This window comes from Microtus pennsylvanicus, chromosome X (genome assembly GCF_037038515.1).
Source record: "Microtus pennsylvanicus isolate mMicPen1 chromosome X, mMicPen1.hap1, whole genome shotgun sequence".
Classification (NCBI taxonomy): Eukaryota; Metazoa; Chordata; class Mammalia; order Rodentia; family Cricetidae; genus Microtus; species Microtus pennsylvanicus.
In genome coordinates this window covers 90,519,644-90,539,258 of record NC_134601.1, presented here as the reverse complement: position 1 = coordinate 90,539,258, position 19,615 = coordinate 90,519,644, and the positions used below count along the sequence as shown (strand labels likewise).

The 19,615-nt window shown below is 38.9% G+C and overlaps 1 protein-coding gene across 6 annotated transcripts in view; it reads right to left on the bottom strand.

Moving 5' to 3' along the window:
* The window catches only part of Eda2r (ectodysplasin A2 receptor), a 48,892-nt gene extending 40,154 nt beyond the window's left edge, over window positions 1-8,738 (bottom strand). For 2 of the 6 annotated variants that reach the window (XM_075957668.1, XM_075957673.1), the window contains exons 1-2: window positions 8,616-8,738; window positions 1,680-1,776 (exon numbers count right to left, since the gene is read on the bottom strand). The gene's annotated coding sequence lies outside the window, so the exon portion shown is untranslated. Of the gene's footprint in view, window positions 1-1,679; window positions 1,777-8,598 lie in introns of all 6 variants that reach the window. The other 4 variants (XM_075957670.1, XM_075957672.1, XM_075957669.1 and 1 more) reach the window with 4 other exon arrangements.
* Window positions 8,739-19,615: the final 10,877 nt, after the last annotated feature.

Below are 19,615 nucleotides of genomic sequence, written 5' to 3'. Positions count from 1 at the left end.
TCCTCCTGTTTCATTGTTCTCCATTGTATGTATGAATTTCTTAGACATTATGCTTTTCTTATTAACATGTATACTATTTTTCCTCTAAAGAGAAGTAACTATGATATCATTGTACCCATTATATTTACTACCCCATTCAATATACTTAAAACAGTGCCTGTCACACAGTAGACACTATGTAAGTATTTATTACTTGACCAAATGGTAAAAAGAGATTCTACAGAATAATAGTAACAACCGTATAGTTTGTAGAGCCCCTTACTTCTATTGATCTTCACAATAACCATAGGGGAGGAGAGCTAAGACAGATTTTACTAAAACAGAATAAATGAGTCTCAGAGAGAAATTACCTAAATTTCATTTACATGGCAAGAAAGAAAGCCAAATTCTGTATATGGGAGCAGGGGCTGCCTCTGACTCTTTTGCTTGCTTTTTGGGACCTTATTCCTCATACTGGGACGCCTTTCCCAGGCTTAATACGTGGGGAGGTGCTTAGCCTTACTGCAACTTGATATACCATGTTCTATTGATACTCATGGGAGATCTGCCTTTTTCTGGACTGAGATGAAGGAGGAGAAGTTTGGGGAGTGGAAACGGAAGTGGGGGAGGGGCTTGGAGGAAAGGGTATAAGATAAATAGATGAATAAATTTACTTTAAAAAATTAAAAAAGTGGTGTTCACCTTCCTAGACCTGGATGGAGGGGGGAGGACCTTGGACTTCACACAGGGCAGGGAACCCTGACTGCTCTTTGGACTGGAAGAGGGAGGGAGAGGGGAAGTGGGGGAATGGGGGAGAGAAATGGGAGGTGGGGAGGAGGTGGAAATTTTTAATAATAATAAAATAAAGTAAAAAATATTAAAAAGGAAGAAAGCTAAGACTCAAGGGCAGTTTAGAATCCATAAGTGTATCATGCTTCCCAAAGCAGGGTTCTACTAAAATAGGAGTGCATAACCTTACTCATCTTTTTCCTTTTCGAGATATTTTCAGTGAAAAGAAAAAAAAAACTTTTCTGAACATTAAATTGATTTTTCTTTAAATAATCCTCATAAAAGGGTTACTGGGGAAGTTTTGTGAAATGCCTACACCCATGGCTAAATCAAAACATCTGGTGGTTAAGAATCATTATACTAGGTAAATAGTGGGATAGACTTAGACGGATAAAGAAGGATGCCACAAACAAAATGTTAAGTGACACACGTATTTAAAGCTAGAAAGGAAACAGCAGCCACCAACACACAAAGGAAACCCAGGAGAAAAGTTGATTCTGGGAACACTAATGCATACTAAAACGTTAATAACTAAGGAGTGAGAGTTAGTGCCAGATATGGTACAGGGATGGACAAAGGGGTTAAGACGTGCAATTTTTATATTGATTTGTGTAAAAGTAAATTGCAAGTTAGCAAAATAGCTTAGTGGGTAGGTAATTGTGCTTGTCACAAAAGCTTGATGAATTGGATTTGAGCCTTAGAAGCCGTATTTTAAAAGTAAATTATCTTTTTATGCTTTAATTTGCTAAATCATATGCCTGGCATAGAAATAATTAAGAGACAAAGGTGTTTATTATAGTTTTTAATTGGCTCCTTTTTCTATTTTCCTAGTGGCTTAAGAATTTCTTCTGTGCATGATAACAGCTTCGGGAAAATAAAAAGGAGCTATAAACAATTAAAGAGTGACTCACGTGTTTACGTTGTCCTTTATTCCAGTGCACAAAGCAAGAGGTTATATCTCATCCGAGGTGGGCCCAAGTATAGAGTTTGTTTTCCAGGCAGGTGTCACTGTAGAAGTAGAATTAAGTCAGTAAACGGGGCCACTTCTATTCGTCCAACGGCAAACAGTAATCATATGAGTGAAGTTTCAGAATGTGTGCCTGCACACATAGCTACCTCAGAAAAAGATAAACTTTTCAAGAACACAAATACAACTTCGAAGACAATACATTGAGCAGAAGAAAAGGTCAAACCCCCCAAACTACGCATACATACATATATATGCATATATATGAGAGAGAAATGATTAACAAAAGAATTAATAAAATTAATTAAAGTCAACCAATTCTAGGTTGATTTTAAAGGGAACATACCCTTTTGATTTCTCCTCAAATAGTCATGCCCAGTAGAAGCAAAGTCCAGAAACTGCTCTGGAATATGTTCAAGGGAAAGAATGAGACAATGTATGTGAATGCGCTCTGGAAACTCCAGACTGGGCTTCACATGGGAAGAGTTGCTAGGACTATTGTTACTGTCCCACCCAGCACAGAGGAGCAAAGGACATTGGCGACAAGCCACAGGTCACGGCAATGTTGAGCCAATATTTCAGTCTGATTTGCTTCCCTGTCACCCAAGCCTAAGTGAGTCACTGATTCGTGTATCGACCACCATAAGACAGCATGAAATTTCGCTATGAACAATAAATAATTAATTACCTACCAGAGAGTGCTTGAAGTGGAGATTCATTAGCTTCCCAAGGAAATTTGGCAGAGTATCGCAGAAAGAAATCAAGATCATGATATGATTTCTTTATGTGCGTGGCTGGAAACTGTGTGACTCGGAAAGTCTGTTCTAATTTCTGCTTTCCCTTCCTACTTTTGGCTTCGTTCAGATTACTAAGCAATCTAGACCAACTGTACCACCCTGAATCCCTCAGTCCTTTTTACCCAAAAGTAATCAAATATGACATTTCTTCCTCAGAAGGCCAGGGAATGAAATATCCTACAGAAACTGTGGGATAAAGCCGGAGGCACATGTAATAAAACCCAAGGCAAAACCTCCACAATGAGACTTGGAAAATCAGCCCAGAGGTTGAGGCTCATTCAGAGAGAAGGAGATACTGTTGCCAAAGGTGTTCCACCCTCCATTTAAAAGCCATGGCCATGAAATGGGAAGGGTAATTGAAGGTGAACATAAATAAGAAAGACTGATCTACATTTACAAAAATGTCACAATGAAACTTAATGTATTGGATGCTAACTAAAAAAAATTTTAAAGAAGAAATTTATGTGAAAAAATGCTCAAAAAGAGGAAAACAGCATAGGTCTTGAAAGGGTTAGTATTATAAAAAATATGTGGTAAAATAAACCTATTACCTCACATATAATTATGCTTTTGTGACATAATTTACAGAAACCATTTTAGATTTTGAAAATCTCACACAAAAGGTCATGTTATCTTCCTGTTTTTATTGATCAGAGAAAACTGTCATCCATCTTTCTTTGAACTCCTTTAGTAACAGGCAGCTCAGTACTCACAAGACAATATGTTTTCGTTATGGTTTATTTTTTTCTTCATTTTGACAACTGATTAAAATTTAAGATACAACTAATTGGGACTATGTAGGCATGAAATGCCACAGGAATCTATCAAGATAACCTCAACCTTTATGATCCCAGTCAGAAAACTGGAGCTACAAGGGAAAAATACAATTTTCCTCAAATGTACATAGTTTGTTCAGACTATAATGTAAGTCTCTACCCAGAGCTCACTGCCTTGTCTATTTCCCATAAACAAAGAGGCAGGCCACCTTCAGGACGGACTGCCGACTAACCATGTTACCAAGGATCAGGCTTCTCTTTTCTTCAAAACATAATATTGGCTTTGTAATCTCTCAACAAGAAAAATACCAAAGGGTATACTGGGTCAGGGAAAGGCGGCTCATGGAAGGGAAAGAGTACTGCCCACTCTTTTTGGCTTAATCACAATAGTGACTAACAACCTCCTGGAAATAATGACACCTTATTGTTTGATTCCATCATAATATCACATGGAAACCACTTTACTTTTTAGATGGGTTGCTATTTTTTTATATTTTATTCATTTTTACATACCAAGCACAGTTTCCCCTCCCTCCTTTCCTCTCCCCCTCCTCCCCCAACCCACTCTCATCCACTCCTCAGAAAGGATAAGATGGGGAGTCAACAAAGCCTGGCCCATTCAGTAGAGGCAGGACCAAGCCCCTCCCTCCTGTATCAAGGCTGATCAAGGTATTCCACTTTAGGGAATGGGCTCCAAAAAGCCAGCTCATGCACCAGGGATAGAACTTGGCCCCGCTGCCTGGGGTACCATGAACAGACCAGGTTACACAGCTGTCGCCCATATGCAGAGGCCCTGGTTAAGTCCCATGCGGAATCTCCCGCTGTAGGTCTAGAGTCCTTGAGCTCCAGTTCAGATTAACTGTCTCTGTGGGTTTCCCTGTCATGATCTTGACCCTCTCCATTTCATCATATAATCCCTCCTCCCTCTCTTCAACAGGACTCCCGTTGCTTGGTCTGGTGCTTGCATGTGGATCTCTACATCTGCTTCCATCAGTATCTGGATGAAGTTTCTATGATGACAGGTAAGGTAGTCACCAATCTGATTACAAGGGAAGGCCAGTTTAGGCATCTTCTCCACTATTGCTATGGGTCTTGCTTGTGGTTTCCTGGGAATTTTCCTAGCATCCAGTTTCTCTGCAGCCCCATAATGGCTCCCTCTATGAAGATATCTCTTTCCTTGAACTTCCACCCCATCCCTCCCCCAACTGGACCATCCTGTTCCCTCATGTTCTCATCCCTATTACCTCCCACTTACCACCTCTCACCCTCCCCCTGTTTACCCAGGAGATCTCATCTATTTCCCCTTCCCAGGGTGATCCATATGTCCCTCTTAGGATCCTGCTTGTAACCTAGCTTCTCTGGAGCTGTGGATTGTGGTCTAGTTATCCTTTTTATCCTTGGTTTTATATCTAGTATCCACTTATGAGTGAGTACATACTGTGTTTCTCTTTCTTGATCTAGGTTACCTCACTCAGAATGATTTTTTTTTCTTAGTTCCATCCATTTGCCTGAAAATTTCATGACGGCACTGTTTTTACAGCTGAGTAATACTGCATTTTGTGTATGTACCACACTTTCTTTATCCATTCTTCAGTTGAGGGCATCTAGGTTGTTCTTAGGGATACATATAGAATAACTGTAAATCTTTCAAAATGGATAGTCGGTCACTAAAAACTCAGCTGATAATTGTTTTACACACTAGGAATTCTGTTAGGCTTTGTCACAAAAGAGAAAACCACCAAACTAGAATGAAGAAGGCCAATCATTTGCAAGAGAGCATGTCTAGAGAAACACTGAAAAATATATAGTTAATGCTAATCTAAAACAGACTACAGCCATGCTAACATCTCTCATACGTCTCTAATAATAATGGTCCATCTCATATATAAACTGATGATAAAACTGACCAGTACTCTTCCCATTAAGCACCTTAGGGGAAAATATATGGGTGGAGCCAATCCTCTAAAGGAAAGAGAGAAAAAATAGCTGCTGCTTCAAAAGCTTCAGCTCTCAATAATGACGTATGCCTTACTCCCTTCATAAGGCATTCAAGTGGAACAGATCAAGAAGACATCTAACTAAAGGAAGGCTATGTGGCCTGTCTTAGGTTTCTATGCCCCTGGTTCCTCTTCCTGAAAAATTTCAAAGACAATGTAGCTGACACAAGGCAGTTGAATAGCTATTTTCCTCTCTTCCTCTCTAGTGCCAGAATTAATCTATCTAGCCAACATCTTATATGCAAGCAGCTGTAAAAAAAATAAGAAAAAAACGTGAATTAGAAGAAAACTGGCTTGCAGACACAAAGACCAAATGATCCCCAGCAAGTTTCATTTTTTTTCTAAGCATATTCTAGTGAAGAAAAGATGCAATTAAAGAATTGAAAGGAATAATACATTATAAAGAAATTTGTCACATTCTTCCATTATGTTTCTTTTGCAGTTATTGACATCTCTCTTAAGGTGCTTGCCACTCCATTTGGTATAATTCAAAACCGCAGACAAATATTTTAATTAATACTATCACACGAGAAATGGAAGAAACCCAGCTGATTTCCCAGGGGATAGAAGATGGAGGGAAATTTGGTCTCTGGTCTTCAGAGCTCCTACCTTTCAGAAGAGAAAAAGGGGGTGTGGTAAGTAGCCCCAGAAAGCACCACTTGAACAACTGAATACACGACAGAGGCATAAGAAAATGCGGCTGAAACCAGAGGGAAAAACTTTCAGCTGTCAAGGATTTCCCCACCGCCAGATAATGGCTTCTTTTAGAGAACAGCGAAGACTTTTCCTCTGGAAGTGCTGTCAGAGATGAGATGGCTGTTTAAAGGTGAAGTCAAATGTTAGAAAAGAAACATATGACTCACAAAAGCCTACTATTCTTCAAGCATTGGGATAGATCCTTTAGAAGATTATCATTTTTAATCCTTCCAACCAGTGGGAACTATTTCTCATTTTTCAGGAAAACAGAAACACAGGGAAGTTTGGATTTTCTCACTGGGTTTCCTCATAATTCTATCGTGGATGGAAGAAACATCTCTTTACTGCATGAAACCAGTTAGTACGGACGCATCATGGAAATATTGAATATACAATGAACGCATTTAGGATTCCAAGCAACAGGTTCTAAATTGTACTCTCTAGAAAGGTAGGAGGAAAATGTGTACTGGTTCAAAGTGTAAGTTAACCCCAAAAGATAAACTCCACCCTTCCCTTTTCAAATCTCATGTAATTCATCATTTCAAATCTCTGAAGGGATTTCAAAGTTTGTGTTACTTGATACATACATTGCCTTCCTTCTGTTCGCTCAGCCACCACCTCAGTTTTCGTTTGTTTACTTTTGTGTGTGCTCTTATTCTTGCCCAGCTGATTCACATTTACCTAACTATTCTTCCTAAAGTGCAGATCTGACCTTTCTTCAGTTCAGAAACTCACGGTGGCGGTACCATGCTCTGCCAAATAAACAGAAACTCAAGTATCCAAAGTCTCGGGTAGTTTCCCACCAATCTGACTGGTACTCTCTCCCAATTGTACTAAAGCATCCAACTTGACTATTGTTCCTTTCACATGTTCTGAGTTCCTTGCCATCAAGCAGTTGTTCATGTTTTCTCTGCTTCAAATGCCACCTCTCCTTTTCCCACCTGTTGAAACCTTATCTGTGGTACATACTCTACCTTCAATAATAAGGGTTAACATTTATTGAGTGCTTATTTTGAACCATGCTAAGCATGTACAAGCATTTTACATGGATTAAATCAGTTCATCACAATAACTCAATGATGTTGGTGCTGTTAATTCAACCTTTACCTGGAGCAAAATGAATCTCAGGATCCTTGTATGCCTTTCGATCAAAGGCACACAGCTGCTATTTGGTGGAATGAGATTTGAATACAAATAGTTTTGTTCTCTAGCACCCAAAGGTGTTAAGACTGAAAAGCAATCAGCTGGGCCTAATGAACACATACCTGTGCTTATAACATTTAGGAGTTGGCAGCAGGAGGATCAGGAACTAAAGAGCCACCTTGCTACATAGAGTTTCATTTAGTCAGGCCTTATCTACCTGGGACACTATCCGGTCCTAAAGATACCCAGAACAAGTCCCACTCAAAACAAACCACCCATAAACACTAAAAAAAAAAAGTGTGTGTGTGTGTGTGTGTGTGTGTGTGTGTGTGTGTGTGAGAGAGAGAGAGAGAGAGAGAGAGAGAGAGAGAGAGAGAGAGAGAGAGAGAACAGCTTTTCTGTTTTTCTCTGGCTTTAGTTGACGTGGTCCTTACTTGAGTACTTGAGAGAATTTTGACTGAACTTTTAAAATTCGCCTTGCACAGTATTATTTGTGTTCCTCCACTCAGGATAAGTCTGTTAAGTCCTAGGGGATGCAGCCTCTCTATCGTAGACAGCTTAGTGCTTCAAACTTGGTGATAGAGGGTTATTATTCAGTATGCATTTTATGTTTATTAAATGTGAAGGGGACAGGAGAGGTACCTAAATAGTTCCGCAATTTACTACCTCCCATTGCCCTACATGATATTGGCCATTGCCGCCAAAACCTGTCAAAATGAGATCCTCCAGCCTGTTTTCCCAGCCTAGTCTCTGGCAGGTCTCTTCTCCTCCCTGCACCCCGCCAGTTCTTGCAGCTGTCTGGGTCTTGGCCAGTGTTTGGGGTGAGGCCGGATCAAAATATCACTGTCCTGGGCTCGGCTTCCAGCAGCAAGTGATCAAATGAAACTCAGTCACTGGTGACAAGGCTGGATTGAAAGCCCCCACACACATTGCCAAATTGCTCTTTACACAGGCCCGGACTTGCCCAAGCACCACGTGGGTGGGCTAAGTAGTTCAGCTTTCTGCAGGATGCTCTGAATATCCAATCCATTCCCTCCTCCTCTCTCTTCCTCATCTCTGGATCCCAGATGCACAAGGTTGTTGGACAAGTCCGGGCATATTCCCAGCGGCCATCTGGCTTCAGTTCGAACCTGCACAGGCAGGAACTGACTAGTCAAGGCTGTAGGAATAACAGTCTAAGTTTCTGACATCTCAGAGAGTGCTGTCGGGGCTCAAACGATGAAATGACTGATTAGAGAATACTTTTCCCCGAGTCAGGCTGACTTTGTAGCACCCTTACAGGGACATCTGATATGGTCCTCTATTTCCGTCCCTAGTTAGCTACCAAATGAAAGAGTGTTTCCACACTTAACCTGTAAAGATCAATGGATGGATCATACATAGAGACTCCCTAAGCAAACACATTAGAGTACAGAACAGACACCCTGCCCAATAGCCGCCCCTCAGCCCCCAACCTGCATACCGCTCTTACAATAGGCGAAATCCGTTGCAACCAGTGTTCTGCTGGATTCATTTCACTTTCACGTGTGGCAACAACAGATCAAATCCATCCTCTCTTTCATGTTATGCCTATACCCCCTCCTCTCCGCTGTGAGGCCTGCGGGACAACTATTGGACTATTTGATGTGTCTGGGAGTGGTTATGCAAATAAACCCCGCCCCTGAAAGGCCGCTGCGAGTCTGGCTGGTAAACAATGGCCAAGCCACAAGTATGGCAAGAGTTTTTAAAGCTCCAGGAACTGAAGCTGGGGCATGAGGGGGGGGGGGGGGGGAAGGGCCTAGAGTTGGATCTAACTGAATCTGTGGGCAGGAAGGGAGGAGGCAGCTAAATGCAGCTCAGTTTTTCAAAGTTCTGTGCATGGCTTAGCAGGCTTGGAGTTCCAGAGAAAACCAAATGTTGGGACAGTTAGGATTCTCAGACACAAGGAAAAGGCACTTCCCAGCTCTGGCTTTGCAGTTTTATATTAGTACTCTCAAAAGATTAAGATTTTTGCCAGGAAACCTGAAGCTGGGGAAAGACCACAAAAAAGAAGAAGAAGGAAGAGGAGGAGGAGGAGGAGGAGGAGGAGGAGGAGGAGGAGGAGGAGGAGGAGGAGGAGGAGGAGGAGGAGGAGGAGGAGAAGAAGAAGAAGAAGAAGAAGAAGAAGAAGAAGAAGAAGAAGAAGAAGAAGAAGAAGAAGAAGAAGAAGAAGAAGAAGAAGAAGAAGAAGAAGAAGAAGAAGAAGAAGAAGAAGAACTGGATTCTAACACGTCACTCTGATTTTAAGACATCCTGTTACTTCTGATGGGTCTCTGGGTCTCACTACACATACATATACGGTACAAACACACACACACACATACACACATACACACACACACACACACATATCATATACATAGTATCTCTATAAGAGCTCTTCCAAAAATGATGCTTTCTGAGAGTCTTGTGATTTCACAGGCCACACTATAGGGGATGTCCTAGAATGCATTATAGATAGGAGGAAGAGGAAGCTTGAGCCAAGGTATAGAGGAGGGCATGTGTCTTGACCAAATTGAGATACCTCACCTGGCCTGGGTAGAGCCATAAACAGGAATTCATAATCAAGTATCAGAGGCTGAAAATCATTTGGAGGAAATAATCAGAATTGGATTAGAATAATGACTAGAACTTAGTTGCATACAAGTGTATACTGGACATAAAAAATAAATACATACACTTTTGGGACAATCTGACATCATCTCTGAAATTAAAGTGAAAATTATTACCCTACATAGCTAATTTTGTCTCTAATAAAGAGGAGGGACCAATAGAGGAATAATCTGCCTTTTCTTCCAAAAAAGGCGACTTTTTCTAAAAGAGGGGCCCTCTGATTTTCTCCATCTTCTTCAAATGATAGTGCCTGAACTAGTTGAGTTTTGAAACCTTATTTTAATAAAAGGAATGTTGATCTTGGCATTAGGACCCTTGCCCAACCCAACTTCATGTATAAAATCATATTATCTTTCTCAGTCTTGCTTTTGGCATTTAAAACTTGAACAGATTCTTGTTCTTGAAGGCCTTGAAATTCTATGGTGGGTCTTCCCAGATGCTTGTGTGTACATGCAATTACATATGCTTTCTGACAACACATAGATTCTGCCTTAGAAGCACTGCTATGAGGCCGAGCCTGACTTTCTATTGACATTCCCATTTGATGCAGTTGCTTCTGAGTTATAGACAATACATTAAATAGCAAAGGTCTAGACAGTGGACAGAAGCAACATTAACAACTCATGTTTGCATTAGCCAGCACTCCATAACAATAACAATCAGTTTTTGAAGAAAACAAGCTTGTTTGGGCTCATAGTTTTGGAGATTTAAGCCCATGGTTGGCTGTCCTTGTTATTTTTTTGCTCTCTGACAACCTAGCTTATCCAAGTGGCACAAAACTGTTTACATGATGGCCAAAATTCACAAGAGAGACTTATTAAATAATCTGGGTCTCACTTTCTTCTTCAAAGACATACCCCTAGTTACCAAAATATCTCCCACTAGCCCTCACTTCTTAAAAGCTTTAGCATTTTCTACAAGTACAATGGGACATTGTCCAAGCCATAGACAAATAGATACTTGCTAGACATTTCAGATGGAAACTACAGCAATCTGTAATCTTGCAAATTGTGTTGTTTTGCCCCTAACAATTACATTTTGCAGTCAAAGTGAATCCTAGTACTTCATGATCATGTCTGAAAGGCACTTGGAAGAAAAGTTGCGGAAAAACTTCAGAGTGCACAAGTTATTCTTGTATTACTTGGAAAATGTCTCTAAGCAACTCTGCCTCCGTCTGTAACTTAGCCAATAATAGAACAATTTGTTGATCTTCACTGAGAAATCAGTAGGGATTCTTTCACACATTATAATTGATTAGATTAATAATACTATGGGACCTATATTTAACCTATGGGACCCAAAATAATGGAATAATCCCTGTGTCTACTTTTGTAAATGTCACATATAATTCACTAGCACTTTCTGCCTCTAAAATACGTTCTAAATTCCACAATTTAGCATTTTCACTTCAACTGCTATGGTAGCCAGCCATGTTTTCTCCTTGTTTTTGTAATTCCCTCACCCGAGTCAATTATCAGCTTAGTAACCATAGTAACCCTTTAAAATATTAATAAATCTAAATATTTTTAAGCCATGATATGGATTGTCTTATTCATAGTAAAAACCAAATGTATTATGATTTTCAATAGCTTATAAAATACTCTACTCCATCTGACTGCCACCAAACTGTCTTATGTATTTGATCTCATCTCCTGCGAATCTCCTTCCTTACACTAGTCAACCATTTCAGTGTCTTTGGCTTACTTCTCCTAAAATCTGACATGTTAGAGACTGGTATTTGGACTTGTGCTTTCACAGCTTAGAAATTTCTCCACCAGCCATCACCATGGTTCTATTCCCAGCCATTATTATGACTTCATCCATCACTTCCTCTAGCTCTCCATTCAAATGTTTTCAGAAGGAATTTTCAAGAATACCCTAATATAAATAATTGCCTCTGCATTTTAGATTCCAACAGATAAATGAGCTTTTCCCCAGCACTAGCTCCAAGTATGTGAGATCCAGTGTGGCACTAGGCTAGAGTAAGGCTCTCAACTCTTTCCTCTATATAGCATCTATTCCGTTCTAATGGCAGTGAAAACTGAGTTGGGTCACTTTACTTCTTGGGGCTCCCCCAAATCCTCCTTTTATCTTGGGCAGAAGTTACTTCATGATACCAAAGAGTATAATCCTAGTTGAAATGTTACTAGAACATGCCTGACGTACCTAACTGGAGGACAGACAAACCTAGCCTCCTTTAAGCAGATCTATGGTTGCAGAAGGGTTCCTTTTGGGTCAGAGAGAGAGAGATGGGGCTCTCTACTGCCAGGCTTCAGATATTTTACAGAGCACTTAGGAATACTGGCCTTAGTGAGTTCTCAAAGAAGCCAGGATAGCATAGAATTCAAGGATAAGTGATTTATTATAATAGAAAATGCTGTCTACTCAGTTAGACTAAGGCTTTTCCAATCTGTAGAAACTGATAAGTGAAAATGAAAGCAAAAGTTGATGAATCACAGTATGATGAGAGCTATAGAGCTAACTCTTTGGATTCTAGTATGACTAGCATCACCCTTAATTGCACAATCAGTTTCTTAGGTCTGTTAATCACCATGTGCAATATTCAGAAATAACTTAGGCCATAGCTGTCTCATGTAATGACGAGGGTCTTCTGGGTGATTTTTCAAACTTCAACTGAGTCTGAGCTTTGTTAATTAGTGTTCTTTCTCATCCTGAATCATGTTTCTTTTCATTTGCCAAAATGACTATTTCAAGTTCATTCATATTAGTCAAGTCTCTAAAATGCCTAACTAACTACTTCATTTTTTATAAAGAATATAAAAAACAGTGACCTGTACTTCCTTAGTTTATCCTTCTATCTTATTTAAGAACTAACTTCTTTCTGTCTCAGAAGGATCTATCAGCATTCATTCCTATTGTCTGATGCTTATGTAGCCATTTCCCTTCAGACACTTCCGCTGCTTTTCTTCTTTCTAGTTGAAGTCAATTCGGCAAAGGATTTACCATGCTAATTGGTTTTATATGATCATTTTTTGTTTCTTTATTTCTTTTTGTTTGTAGTTTTGGGGTTTTAAAAGTAGTCTCTGCTTACATAGCCTGAGCAGAACAGGATCATATGATCCTCTCACCATAGCATCTCTAAAGCAAGCTTTAAAGATAAAAGCCACTATATCTGTCTCTACCTCTTCATTTCTGAACTCACTATATTCTTCTTTCCTTAAGGCCACTCATGGATTACTTGCTGTCAAACATGGAGACTCTTTGTTTCTACTTACTTGAGTTCCTTAGAACATCCAGAATTACTGAGTCCTTTTTTCACGACTTCTACCTTGATTGTGGAAATTATGGCTCTTGCTTTCATTCCTTCCTCTATACTTTTTCCTGGATTCTTCTTCTCTACTTACAAATCACATGTTGGAATATCTGAGAGTTTCTCCCATTGATCCTCGTAACTGACTCTAACTTGTTTAAGTGGAGTGTGAACCTGTGTGTCAAGGACCTACGATGTCATTTCACTAATGTCCAGTTGCAAATTAGCACCCAGAGCATAGTTTTGGCCAATTTTATTATATCTATTAGTATGTCATTAATAAACTAATTCTCACATGACTGTGTGGGAAGGACAAAGGATAAAAACTTTAAATCATGTTTTCCAGGCCACACAAGGACCACTACACAAGATTTTCAATACCTCCTCAACTAAACAAAAGCAAACATTGGAAATACATAATAAATAGTACTGATAGCTAAAAATTAATTATCACTTCAACAACTCTGCACATTAGGTCCTATGTTTAATGTTCTATACACAAGATTTCATTTTATAATTGAGAAAATTGAGTGACAGAATTGATAGGTAATATTTCATAATGCCACAAGTGGCAAGTAACCCAGGACTCTCAAAAATAAGTGACCCCTGATTTACTTACTGCCACATTAAAAATATGCCATTCATTCTTTTCCAAAACAGACCATCCTATCTTATCTAGAAAACTATTCTGTGCTTCAAATGTTTCCCTAAATTTCCTACTCAGTACTGAATTTTTGTCTCAAAAATGGACTTTGACCCTGTTGTTGTTGTTGTTGTGAACATCCATGTTGTCAGAGACTGCTTGTTTATTTCCCAGCTTGCCAGACCAGAAATAATTACTCAGAAACTATACTAATTAAATCACTGCTTGGCCACTCATTTAAGCATATTGCTAGCTATCTCTTATATTTTGAATTAACCCATTCCTATTATTTTATATTTCACCATGAGGCTCATGGCTTACCTGCAAGGTTTCAGCTGGCAGTGCGACACTTTCTTCTCTGGTGGCTCCATGGTTTCTCCCTGACTCTGCCTACTCTCTTTATATATCTTTTACAGCCTGGCTATATTCTGTTAAGCCATTGGCCGAAAGCAGCTTCTTTATTCATTAACCAATAAAAACAGCACATATACAGAAGGACCTCTCACACCATTTCACCTTTTCTGTTTAAATAAAAAAGAAAGTTTTAACTTTAACGTAGTAAAATTACGTACAACAAAACGGCTATCAAGCAAGAATTACAGTTAAAATATTTCTACTTTATCTTTTATCATAACTAAAGAAAACTGTAATTGTAGCTATTTATTCTTCAACTCCATCAATAACCTCAGAAGGATATAATATTACCTATGTAAACATGGAGTCCATTGTAAGCAACTTCCAAAACTCTAGAATTGACAGAGATGTCTCCTTGCCTGGACAGTCACCCAAAGTTCTTCTGTATCATTGGGGCATCCATCTTCATCCTATAGGCCCATAGTATCCAGCAGACTTTTCCATGAAGCAGGAAATTTCAAAGACAGTTCCACCTATATTCTCAGTTTGTCAATCACTTTCTTTTCTATCCTGAAGAGTGTCTGGCAGACTCTTTCATGAAGCAGGAACCCAGAAGGACCATCTCACCTTTAGGCAAGTTCAGCAGTCATTTTACTGTGGGTTCTGCAAGTCCAGCCGAGCAGTTCACTGCCCAAAAGATTAACAAACTCCATGAGGAACATCTTCGATGCCCATCATCCTCTTGAAGTAGATTAATGCTGCTAGGAGCAGATGTGTCTCACTGTCATTAAAAGTTCTAAATTTTTAAAATATTTGAAATGCCATATTCCGAAGGTCTCTGAAAGATTTGAAGAATACCAATCTAATTGAAATATGTGTCTATATATCTGGAAAAGCTAACTAACATGATGACAAACGACTATTACAGATGACTCTCCATCAACATATATTTCTTAATTATATATTACATTTTTAAATGAGCTGCACAAACACAATACCTTAATCAAGTGCATATATATATATATATATATATATATATATAACAAAACTGATCCTAAATTTATATCAATAATACAAGATCCATAAAAATGCAAATTATTGATCTCTATATCATATCCCCCTTTAAATGTAAATAAATATTTATAAACAATCTTTTAGGGAACTTAGGCAGAGTTCTCTCCAAACTTTTTTTCTTCTTTTTGTTGGGTGAAGTAATTTTTAGGGGTGTTCACAGTGACGTCTCAGGTGTTCTTGGTCCATCAAACCACATTAGCCTGGAAGGAATCCACAAGTTCTTTTTTTCTGTAGAAACAAAAGAAAAAACCTCTTTTCCAAAGCAACTTATCCTTACCCAAATTTTGAATTCAAAATACCCTTAAAGTATATATTTGGTTTAGCTTAGCAGCCCATACAATGAAATGTCTCTCTGTCCTTCACAGTCAAAAATTTTAAAGAAAATACAATCATATACATAATCCAGTCTCTGTGTTTATTCCATCTTTACATGCCTTATTTTTTCTTTTCCCCTTTAATCTATGACTGTCTGTACTCTGTCTCTTTAAAGACTTTGTTCTAGGTTTTTAAAAAAACATTTACTTCTTTTTATGACTATACCCTTTTCTGCTCTCTCCCAAGCCTACATATATTTTTTAAACACACTGTGACCAATTTAGAGGTTTTTTCATCTGAATTTGTCTTTATTGTGTATCTGTAATCTTTGATGACCAGGATTGCTTTTTAAGATGCAAAGTGACATGGCTAGAACTAAGGCTGCTTTGTTTTTTGGCTCTGCCCTGTCCAACATAGCGGAGGTCCATTCACTGCCTCTGAGACTGCCAGATAGAAGCTATACTTGCCACCTCAACTCTGGTAAGTAGTTGGCCCATGCTGTCACCAAGTAACCTACCCACAAACCCCATTCAAGTGCTTGGCCTCATGAAAGAGCCAGAGTTCATGTTGGCAGCATGGACCAGGAAGCTGCAGTTTTGAAACTGCACTTTTTTTTCTGATACCACCAAATCAGAAAGACCTCTTTTAAAGGAACCACAGTGCTCCTACTCACTGCAAGCAAACAGAGACCATCTGAAAAAGAGTAGTCTCTCAGTTTTTATGGATATAGTCACCCATGTTGACACCAATTTGTTGGGGGAGGCTGTTAGTATATTTCCTGACCACACTGACTAGAAATAATCACACAGAAATCTATATTAATTGCAATACTGTTTGGCCAACCATGCAAGCATATTTTTAGATAACTCTTACAACTTAAATGAACCCATTCCTAATATTTTATATTTTACCACAAGGCTTGTGGCCTACTAGCAAGGATCCTTGCTGGCAGCTCATGTATTTTTCCTCTGGTGGCTCCACGGATTCTCTCTGACTCCCCCTACTCTTTCTTTATATCTTTTCCAGCCTGGCTATATTCTGTTAAGCTATTGGCCAAAAGCAGCTTCGTTATTCATTAAGCAATAAAAGCAACACATATACAGAAGGACTTTCCACATGACATCTGAGGGTATAGAGTATTTAATACCTCTGCTTCCTTTACTTAATCTATAATAGTCATGCTTTCTTCATCTGTTCTGCCCCTTCCCCTAAAAGGAGAAGAGCCTCTTCTTTCTGCCAGTTGTGGACATGCTTCATCCATCATCTACATCCTGACTGGTTTCCATATTATTTGTCTTCTCTGTTGTGTCCATGCCCTCTACCCACAAACACATTTGAGTCCCCTTCCCACTGTAAAATTAACTTGAACCTAGATCTACACTGCCTTCTTTTGAAAGAGCAGCTTCATCTCTTCTCCTTTTCTTAGTTAAGGTTCTGACTAGATAATGAGTAAGATACTATAAATTCAGACAAGAGCCCAAGGCTGGAGAGGTCATAGGTCCTAGTGGGGAAGACATTGCTTTTTTTTATAAATAGGCATAATGTGCTAATCAAATCACTTCTGAATAACTATGTTCAGGCATACCGATTAGTGCTATTGTTAGTGGCCATCAAAGAAGCTTCATTTTGCAGTACAAAATGCAACTAAAGAGACAATACCACTTAAAGTCTAAAGAATAAGCAATTGTTGAATGTACTTTCATAAATGGAACATCTAAATTACTACCTACAGAGCTCAGGAAATATCAAGAAATGGTCAAAAAGAATGTCAGAACTGGAAGCAGGGGTAGGAGTTTGTGGACCACAGTTTTCCAAGCATAACATGGCTACTGCACCCTTGAACTCACAACAGCCGTGCCGTGGTTAGCTGTTTAAAATCTGCACAAGAATGGACCTGTCAACACTTTTTCATGAAATAAGGAGATGATCCTGCATTTGGCCTAAGGATTTTTTACAGTGTGACTGATTGATGCAGGAGACAGGCATTTTCTCCACAGTGTAACCACTGATAAGTTGCCCACAGACCTGTTGAAAACAACTCACCTATGCTCCTATAAATAAACAACATCAATGAAACTCACTGAATCCCCCCCCCCTCTCTCTCTCTCATACACACACACACACACACTATGAAAATGGAGAGGACTTTGTTGGGAAGAGAGGGAGGATTAGTGGTAGAGGGAGTGGGAATATGGAGAAATGGAAGTATGATCAAATTATATTGAATATATTTGTGAAAATGTAGCAATGAAACCTATCATAATATATAATTAATATATATTAATAAAATAATGTTAAAAATTCTGATCAGAGTACTTTGCACTTACTGTTTCCATGCAATCATTTCTATCAACAGCCTAATATATTGCAATCAGGCTCCTTATCCCATGTATTGTTCTTCGGACCAACCACAAAGGACAACTTTAGCACCAAATATTAGGATTTTTTTTTCAAGACAGGGTTTCTTCGTAGCTTTTGGTTCCTGTCCTGGAACTAGCTCTTGTAGACCAGGCTGGCCTCGAACTCACAGAGATCCGCCTGCCTCTGCCTCCCGAGTGCTGGGACTAAAAGCGTGTGCCACCACCACCCGGCAGCACCAAATATTAGGGAACATTTTTTTTTCTCATTTTCTTCTTTATTCACACCTTTTTCCAATGTTGGTCACTTTTCTTTCAGAAACATTTTTTCATTGGAGAAAAAATTCCTTCTATTTCTCAAAATATTCCCTCTCAGAGTATGTCACAAATCTTTCTCTTGTCTTGCCTCTATGGATATTTTTAAGGTGAGTCTTCTCAAAATATTTTATTCACATGAATTCATCTACCTTATAGGCAGTCCTTTGAAGGATGTATTCTTTTCATTCTTTTATAAAGTAGGGAACTCAAAATCAGAGAAATAGACTGAAATGCCCAAGGAGACAAGGAGCACAAACTCATGCCAGAATGAAAGCCAGAATCTGATTCCAAACATGTCCTTCTTAAACAAATATACATATATAACTCAACAACAGATTGAGTTTGGAATATAAGTTGAAGTTCTTCATCTTTCACTGGCTTATATGTTATAGGATTTAGAAGAAGGAACTTAAACCTTTTTGAACATGAATGTCCAGATCCTTAAAACGAGAACAAAACAAGGATTTTTAGGAAGATTAAAGAAGCATTTATAGACTCCATCTCTGAATCCAAAACACAGGACCTCAGTAACTGAAATTATCACCACTAGATCCTGCTAATACCAGTGATTATATTACTAAACCTTTCCCCCTTGCTATGGTCTAAAAGTTTATATCTTTCCAAAATTCTTATGTCAAAGCCTAAACTCTAATGACAGGGGATTTGTAGGCGATCCATTAGAAAGTGATTAGACTGTGAGGGCAGAGACTTTCACGAAAATGATAAGTATTCTTATGAAAAAAATCATATAGCTCATAAGTATTCCTTGCCCCCTCCATCATGTGAAAGCACAAGAGGACAGCAATGAAGGAATTGGACATGAACCAAATGGTGACTCTGATGAGATCTTAATCTTGTACTCCAAACTGATAAAAAAAAATGAGAAATGTAGGTTGCTTATAACCTACCCAGGTTAAGAGATTTTTTTTTTACCACCCAGAATGGACTAAAGCATACCTTACCCAAGTAACTTTCTGATACTCTGTTAGAAATGTAAATGAAGCAATTTGTGCAACAGAAATTGTGTTGTTTGATTTAGAATAATTAATTGCTAGGAGACAGAAGACAGCCACGGGGTATCCCTAGATGAGACAAACCCAATACAGGCTTTGATATATTAATTAAACAGCTCCAAAGTGGCACTGATATAATAGTGAAAGAGCCCTAAAGTCTGAAAGTCCCATAGCATGAAATTAACAATGTTAGAATAATACAGAGATTTGGAATTTTGGAGGCAATTCTAGTATAAAACTGCCCTGAGATAGCGTTTCAAGCCTCTACACTGATATCCATGCACAAGTAGACTTTGAGAACATTCTCTGTTTGGCTCTGGCTTTAGTGACTATTGAGTTTTTGGTATGGTCATTGAGTTCACACATGCCTATCTGCCAGTGCTAACAGTGTCTTAACTCTCAAGGACCCTTTGGGACGTCCAACAGTGCCTACCATAGGTGAAGAGCTTCACAAAGAAGTGAGTTAGGCCTGCAAGAAGCATTCTAACAGGGAAG